The sequence below is a fragment of the Helianthus annuus genome, chromosome 2 (assembly GCF_002127325.2).
Source record: "Helianthus annuus cultivar XRQ/B chromosome 2, HanXRQr2.0-SUNRISE, whole genome shotgun sequence".
Lineage (NCBI taxonomy): Eukaryota > Viridiplantae > Streptophyta > Magnoliopsida > Asterales > Asteraceae > Helianthus > Helianthus annuus.
In genome coordinates this window covers 121,218,638-121,226,772 of record NC_035434.2, presented here as the reverse complement: position 1 = coordinate 121,226,772, position 8,135 = coordinate 121,218,638, and positions in this window count along the sequence as shown.

Here is an 8,135-nt window from a genome sequence, read left to right as displayed (position 1 = left end):
GAGAAACCGACATTACAAAACAAACTGCCCAAAATTAGGCAACCCAGCAAACGAAAAGACGAAACTTGCAGAAGGGACTACCAAGAAAAACGCAAGAGCTTTTCAATAACTACTCAGGAGACTGAACTAATTCCTGACATCATAGTTGGTACGTTTTAGTTCCCGACGGTTATGTAAAAGTATTATTTGACTCTGGTGCAAACCAAAGTTTTATAAATACTTCATTCTGCCAAGCCCTTAATTTACCTTTAGCTAACCTTAGGCAGATTTTTACAGTTGAAACAGCCGATGAGAATTCTGTTAGAATAAATAAGATTTTGCGAGAAGCAAAGATAGAATTAATAGGACGTAAAATTTTCTGCAAACTTGTTATCAATAAATTTAGCCGGACCCGATGTTATATTAGGAATAGATTGGTTAAATAACCAACCATGCTCGAATTCTCTATGATAAAAGCTCCAGTGTTGTTTGTAAATAGGAAGGACGGATCAATGAGAAGGTGTATCGATTATAGGGAATTAAACAAAGTTACAATTAAGAATCGATACCCATTTGATCAACTCTAGGAAACTAGGTATTTGTCTACGATAGACTTGTGTTCCGAATATCATCAATGGAAGATACAAGAAGAAAACATACCTAAAACTGTTTTCAGGATTAAGTATGAGCAATACAAGTTTACAGTCATGCCCTTCGGATTAACAAATGCCCCAATAGCATTTATGGACATGATAAATAGAATATGTAAACCGTATTTGGATAAATTTTGTAATTATTATCAACAATATACTTATTTACTCCAAAAGTAAGGAGGATCATTGTAAGAAATTGCATGCACTCTTAACCTTGTTAAGAAAAGAGAAGTTGCATGCCAACCTCTCAAAATGTGAATTTTGGCTTCAAGAAGTGCAATTCTTAGGACACATAGTGAATCATAAAGGTATTCACGTAGATTCTTCCAATAGCAAGGCAACCGCCAAATGGAAGGCCCCGTAATTAGCAGTAGAAGTTAGAAGTTTTCTAGATTAGCTGGATATTATAGGCATTTTATTCTAAGATAGTCGTACCCTTAACTAAGCAAACATGTAAAGCAGTTCAGTAGGAATTTAGACAAGAAAAAGCCTTTAGAATTCTAAAGCAAAGATCAACCAATGCTCCAATCTTAGTACTTCCAGAAGGAACGGAAGACCCTGAAGTATATTGCGATACTTCTAAGCTAAGATTAGGATGTATGCCAACGCAACGCAAAAAGGTAATTGCGTATGCCTCAAGGCAATTGTAAAAGCATAAGGAAAACTATACGACTCATGACTTAGAATTAGGAGCAATTATTTTTGCCCTTAAGAATTGGAGACTTTATCGGTAGGGAAGCAAATTTACAGTCTATACAGATCATAAAAGCTTAAGGTACATACTTAGGCAAAAAGAATTGAACATGAGACAAAGAAGATAGATGGAAACTCTAAAGTGATTACGACGGTGATATTCAATATTACAAGGGAAAGGCAAACGTAGTCACAGATACCTTAAAGTCGTAAATATCACGAAAAGTAAAAGCAAATTCGTGCCCTTAAATTAAATCTACAGTTAGATTTAATAGAACAATTAAAGAGTGTTCGCACTACAGCAATCCAAGCTAATACTGAAGGAATGAAAGGACAAACAAAAGAATTGGAACAAGGAAGTGATTGAATTTGGAAATTCCACAAGAAAAGAATTTGGGTACCTAAACAGGGAGATTTAAGGAATAAGAGCTTAGAGGAAGCCCATAAATCTAGATATACCATGCACCCCGGAAACAATAAGATTTAAGAAACAACTTCTGGTAAATAAGAATGAAAAAGGACATAACTAGTTATATTATCTAAGTGTCTTACTTGTTCACAAGTTAAGATAGAACACCAACAAAAGCCTTCAGGACTACTACCACAATTAGAAATGCCTGTATGAAAAAGGGGAACTCATAACAATGGATTTTGTTACCAAGTTACCCAAACCCAGAAAAGTTAGGCAGACAACCTCCGCAAACCATCAGAATTCCAAGTCGGAGATAAAGTACTTTCTACAAGTTTCTCCTTGGAAAGAAGTAGTACGATTCGGCAAGAAAGGAAAACTAAGTCCAAGGTACGTTAAGCCATTTCCGATAATCCAACCAATAGGATCAGTTGCTTATCATCTACAACTACCAAAAGAATTATCTAGAATACATGATATATTTCATGTATCCAATCTCAAGAAATGTTTATCAAACGAATCCCTGGTAGTACCTCTTCAAGATGTAGAGGTAAACGAAAAGCTAAAATTCTTAGAAAAACCATTACAAATCAAAGCTAGAAAAGTTAAGTTTCTCAAGCATAAACGACTAGTATGAGTCCAAGTCTAGTGGGACTCCAAGGGAGAATCCGAATATATCTGAGAACTGGAATCAGAAATGAAGCGAAATACTCTCCTCTATTCCAGTAAATCTCGAGGACGAGATTTTTATTAAGGTGGGGAGGATGTAACAACTCTCACAAAAATCAACAATTAGGATGGCAATTAACCAATAAGAAAGCCCTAATTAAGACACCCAATTGATTCTGCACAAACCCTAAAATTTCCGGAATGATCGGAATCAGGATCAGGGCCCCTAAAACTCAAGGGGGGTTAACCCTAGTGGACGATTATCCTAAAAACGCGTTGCCTAAATCTGATTGGTCGAATCTGTTGATTCAGCATAGCTAGTCCCATGCGTGGCAAACCTATAGTCGGTTCCAACCCTTTACGGACCGTAAAGGGTTAGGCTTACGGTCCGTAAGTGTGGCCAATTTCGTGTATAAATAGCAGGCCTTGGGACTGAATCTGGGAACTTAAAACGACGCACAAATTCCTCTTGTACGTCGAGTTATACTGAAATCAGTCCACAACACACACACACACACCACGAAGCGCTGCCGCAATCAGGGTAATAACTCGATCGCTATTACGATTCAACGTCCGATCGATTATAACTATCCAACAATTGTCTGAGTGCTGCTCAAATTGAGCTTGTACTTTGATTATTCGTCGTGATTTCGACTTGAATATCTGAGTGCTGTTCGAATTCGGACTATGCTCTGTTATTCGTTGTGAATCCGATTGAATTATTAAGTATTGCACTTGTTAATCGTTGTGAGGGTTTGATCTCGTGAATTGACGTAACTGCTGTATTAAGTTACTAACCGGTTGTGTGTGCATGATTATCAAATTAGGTTCAATCAAGGCTAATCAGTAGGCTTATACCTTGCTCGATAAATCTGCAATGTGAGTCATTCTCTTTTTATCAACTGTTTTACAATACTCCAAATTATTTTCAAAATGTTATAATTACAGGGATTAAGTCGTGGTTATCTTGACCGCTGGCTAGTGGGGTATTGTGCACATTACTAATTTTTCATAGTTAGGCAATAAGCCCTAACATTGGTTAGGCTACTAAGACCTAACAGTGACAATACGTCACTAATTGGGTGACTGGACCCAATAGTGGTATGACCATCTTCACACGGGTGGCAAGGCCAGATATAAAATAAGATACTGCCATTGTAATCGCTCTTATGCTGTAATTGATAACTATGTGTCGTTTTATCAAAATGAATGATTCACTCAGTATTTCCCCGCTGACAAAACCTTTTTACAACATGTTTCAGGTGACATACTGTGAATTCAGTACACGTGCTACGGAGCACCATCAAGCTTGAAGTAGTGGCTCAAATAAATAAATAAACATGTTTGTAAAATAATGAAATTATGAAATTTACGGGGTTTATCCTGAAATGTAAATAAATAATACTCGGGCATTTTCAAAGTTTAAAACGATCCTGTTAAGACTTCCGTTGTAAACATGATTACCGCAGGTTTCCTGTCCCGTGGCTCCTGGACCGGGTCAAACTGGGCGCGGGGGCCGTGACACTAAGTATGGTTTTGATAAGGATGCAGTTACATGCTTCAATTGTGGGGAGAAGGGCCATTTCAAAGGAGAATGCACTCGACCGAGCAGACAAGGAAATCAAAAATCCTTTCAGAAACCAGTCAAGCTCATCCAATGCCAATCAAGGAAACAATGAAAAGGGCATTGTAGCAGTTAACAATTCGGGTAACTCAAACCAGTCGGGGCCTTCCAATTCAAACTGGGCCTTAGTAGTTCATGTAGATGAAGGATGTGACTGGTCAGTTCAGCTGGGAAATCAGGGAACAGAAGGAAATGGAGGAATTGCTTGCTATGCTAAGATCATCAAGTATATCAAGCATGTTCACAGTGAGGAGTTCTCTGAGGATGATGATAGTTCTAGTTACAGTGGTAGCTCGGATGAGGAAAGCTCCAAAGCGGGTGGTTATGGTTCAGAATCGGACGTAAAGGAAACTCTTGATGTTGAGGTTGACAGTCTGCTTAAGGAAGCTGAGGAACTGAAAGAAGGAGAAGAACTTAAAAGGCAGAAATCTGTGTTTGTAAGGAAAGCTGAAGCCGCCTCCAACGAAATGGAAAAGTTCTTCACTAAGGATGGATCTTTCTCTTATCAGACTGCTTTTATGGTAACTGCTGCAGGCTCGACTAGTAAGGTAAACACTAAAACTTCTAGTGTATGCAATGATTTTGTAGAATTGAAATGTAAGCTAGAAGTAATAACTAGTCACAATCAGGGTTTAGTAGGTGACCTTTCGAAATGCAAGGAGGCAAACATGGCTTTAACTCACAATGAAAAAGATTTCAAATCTGTCATTGAAACGCTTAAGAAAAGTGTATATGAATTAACAAAAACAGTTTTGAACAAGCAAACGGGTATTAATAACTATATTAATGTCATTGAGTAATTAAAGAAAGAGTTAGCCATTGCCAAATGCGAGCATGATGCGATCAAGCTCAAATTGGTGAGTTATTCTAACTCCGGGTATGTGCTTGATCATATCATCGAGGTTCAGAAGCTGAAAGGGGATGTTAAGTGCATTGGGTATAAATCATGTCCACCTCCGTTGAGACACAATTATACCAAGATGCCTGATGAGGAGGAAATGCCACGGTTTGAACCATCCGTACCTCTTAGTCTCGAAGAGTTTGCAGCAGGTTTAGGGTTCAAACTGGATGATTCATCAAAGGAATCAGAAAAGACAGAAAATGTGTCTTGTGCTGTGGAACAAAGTCCTCTAATAATTAAGGACTGTGTTTCATCAGATGATGAATCGGATGAATCAGATTCGAGTTATGAGGATCAATCTCTTGATAAGAAGAAAGGAGTAGAAATTCCAGTTGAGAATCATATCTTGTGCAATCCTCCTACTCCCGTTGCCCCCATTGTGCAACCAATTGCAAAACAAGAGATTGATTCGATCAAATCTGTGGATGAATCTGTGTCTACGTTTGAGGGCAATAATGTGTTGTATACTTTGATTGGTGATGATAAATTTTACTCAAACAAGGATTTCCCAATTAAAAATGTTAATCCATCAATGATTGAACGTGTTTTGGAAGATTCTACCAGTAAGTTTTTGGGTAACGCGATCCCGAGAGTTACAGTAACTCAGTGTGATCCTATTCCAAAATCTGAAGTTAGAAAACAATACGGAAATAAAAAATTACCAACTGAGAAACAACCAATCGCCCCTAAAGGTAAACAACAGAAAAAACGAGCTCAACAACCTAAGTTCGAACCAAAAGGAGCTCAAAACAAGAAAAAGGGAAGGGATGTTAAATTTGTGGTCTCAATCGGTACTGACAAAATTGAGACTTTTGAAAAAAAATCCAATAATGCTTTTGTTCAACAAGTAAAAATTTTGAAACGTAACAGTGATAACAATTACACTCAACATACAAATGGGTGTGATAATGAAGCTAGTACCTCAAGGCATGCAAGTTCAACATCGGGACATCGATCAGAATCTCCTAAATTTGTAGAAAGGAGATCAGGTTTTAAATGTGCGGAATTTGGGCATATAATCAAAAATTGTACAAACCCACCAAAACCGAAGTTTGTTGAAAAAGCCCCTCCTGAAAAGGATTACCAACGTCGTCCTGTGTCACCTAAATAATACAGACGAATTATTAAGGAACAAGAAGCAAAACAACGATGTAAGAATGTTAAGGTAATTGAAAAAGCATTAAAACCGGATGTTGTAAAAAAGGAATCAAGTTCATCAAACTCGTCAAAACCGTAAATGTATGAAGTTGTAAATAATAATCAACCTGGTAAACGACACCAATCTTGGAAACCTAAAACCGGTACAATTTCAGGGGGAGGCACACCATTTCCAAATCATCAAGAAATAGAAATCACATTCCTTGATGATAAGGGTCGACCCAAGACCACTAAGGCTTGGGTCCCCATCTCGAACTGATCGTTTAGTGTGTTGTGTAGGGTGTTCCAGGAGGAACTATGAATAATCTTTGGATTGTTGACAGTGGAGCATCTCGGTACATGACAGGCGATTTAAGGCTCCTGTACGATGTGAAAAGCATTAGGGGAGGTTATGTTGCCTTTGCTGGCGATAAAGGCGGATACATCACTGGAGAAGTAATGATTTCCAATGGTGTTGTTAGTTTCGATAAGATCAATTATGTGCGTCAAATTGATCACAATCTTCTTAGTGTTTCGCAAATCTGTGATAAGAAGTTCACGATACATTTTGATGATACTGGTTGTTATGTGCTGAAACCCGGTTTCAAGATTCCCACAGAACGGATTCTGTTGACGGCTCCAAGAATTAATGAGTTGTATATTCTTGATATGAGCCAAGCTATTACCACGTCTGCACAAGTTACATGTTTTGTCTCAAAGGCCACTAAAAAGGAGTCTATATCTTGGCATAGACATATGGGTCAGTGGGTCACATTCACTTGAGGAAAATGAACCATCTGGTGAGAAATAATCTTCTGAATGGTGTTCCAGTCAAGAGTTTTCATTTGCAAGACGTCTGTATATTGTGCCGAAAAGAAAAGCAAACAAAGAAGTCTCATCCAATCAACAAAGTCAACATGCCTCTTAAACGTCTTCATATGGAGCACAAGACTACGTTTGGAGATGCTTATTGTTTGGTAGTTACTGATGACTATTCAAGATTCTCATGGGTATCGATGATGGCACACAAAAGTGAGACTCCGGGAATTCTCAAAAATCTGCTCACTTTACTCCAGAATTTATACACTTTGAGGGTAAAGCGAATCAGAAGTGACAAAGGCACAGAATTCAAGAATCTGGTGTGGTCGAGGAAGAAGTATATGTTGAGCAACCGCCTGGTTTTGAAGATCCGATTCATCCTGACAGAGTTTGGCTTCTAAACAAGGCACTTTATGGTCTTCATCAAGCTCCGAGGGTTTGGTATGAAACGTTGTCTACCTATCTGTTGCAGAATGGTTTTCGGCGTGGGTTGATCGACTGTACTCTCTTCATCAAGGAAAGAAACGAGGATTTGTTGCTGGTTCAAGTTATGTGGATGACATCATTTTTGGGTCTACAAACGATGAAATGTGCAAAGAATTCGAGCGGGTGATGCAAGAGAAGTTCGAGATGAGTGCTATGGGAGAAATGAATTTCTTTTTGGGTTTGCAGGTTCATCAGTCCGAGAAAGGGATCTTCATCCATCAGACAAAGTACGTTGGGGATATCTTAAAGCGATTTCAGATGGAAGACTCGAAGCCTGCGGGAACTCCTGTGGCTCAGAATCATGGAATTACTCCTGACGGTACCGGTGAACATTTGGATCTCTCATGTATCTTACCGCTTCAAGGCCCAATATTATGTATCCAATATATTTTCTTGCTCGTTACCAGTCCAATCCGAAGGTTTCTCATATGATGGTTGTTAAGAGGATTTTTTGTTATCTAAAGGGTTGTCCAGACACTGGTATGTGGTATCCTAAGGATGATAACTTTGATTTGATTGAATTAAGTGATTCTGATCATGGCGGTTGCAAGATTGATGCAAAGCCAACATCAGCGGGATGTTAGTTTTTGGGGAATCGTCTAGTCACGTGGAAATGTAAAAAGCAGACCTGTGTAGCTACTTCAACCTGTGAAGCTGAGTACATTGCTGTCTCAAGTTGTTGCACCCAAGTTCTGTGGATCCAACAGGAAATGCGCGACTACTGTTTTGAATTCCTAACTACTCCTATTTATTTTGATAATTCAG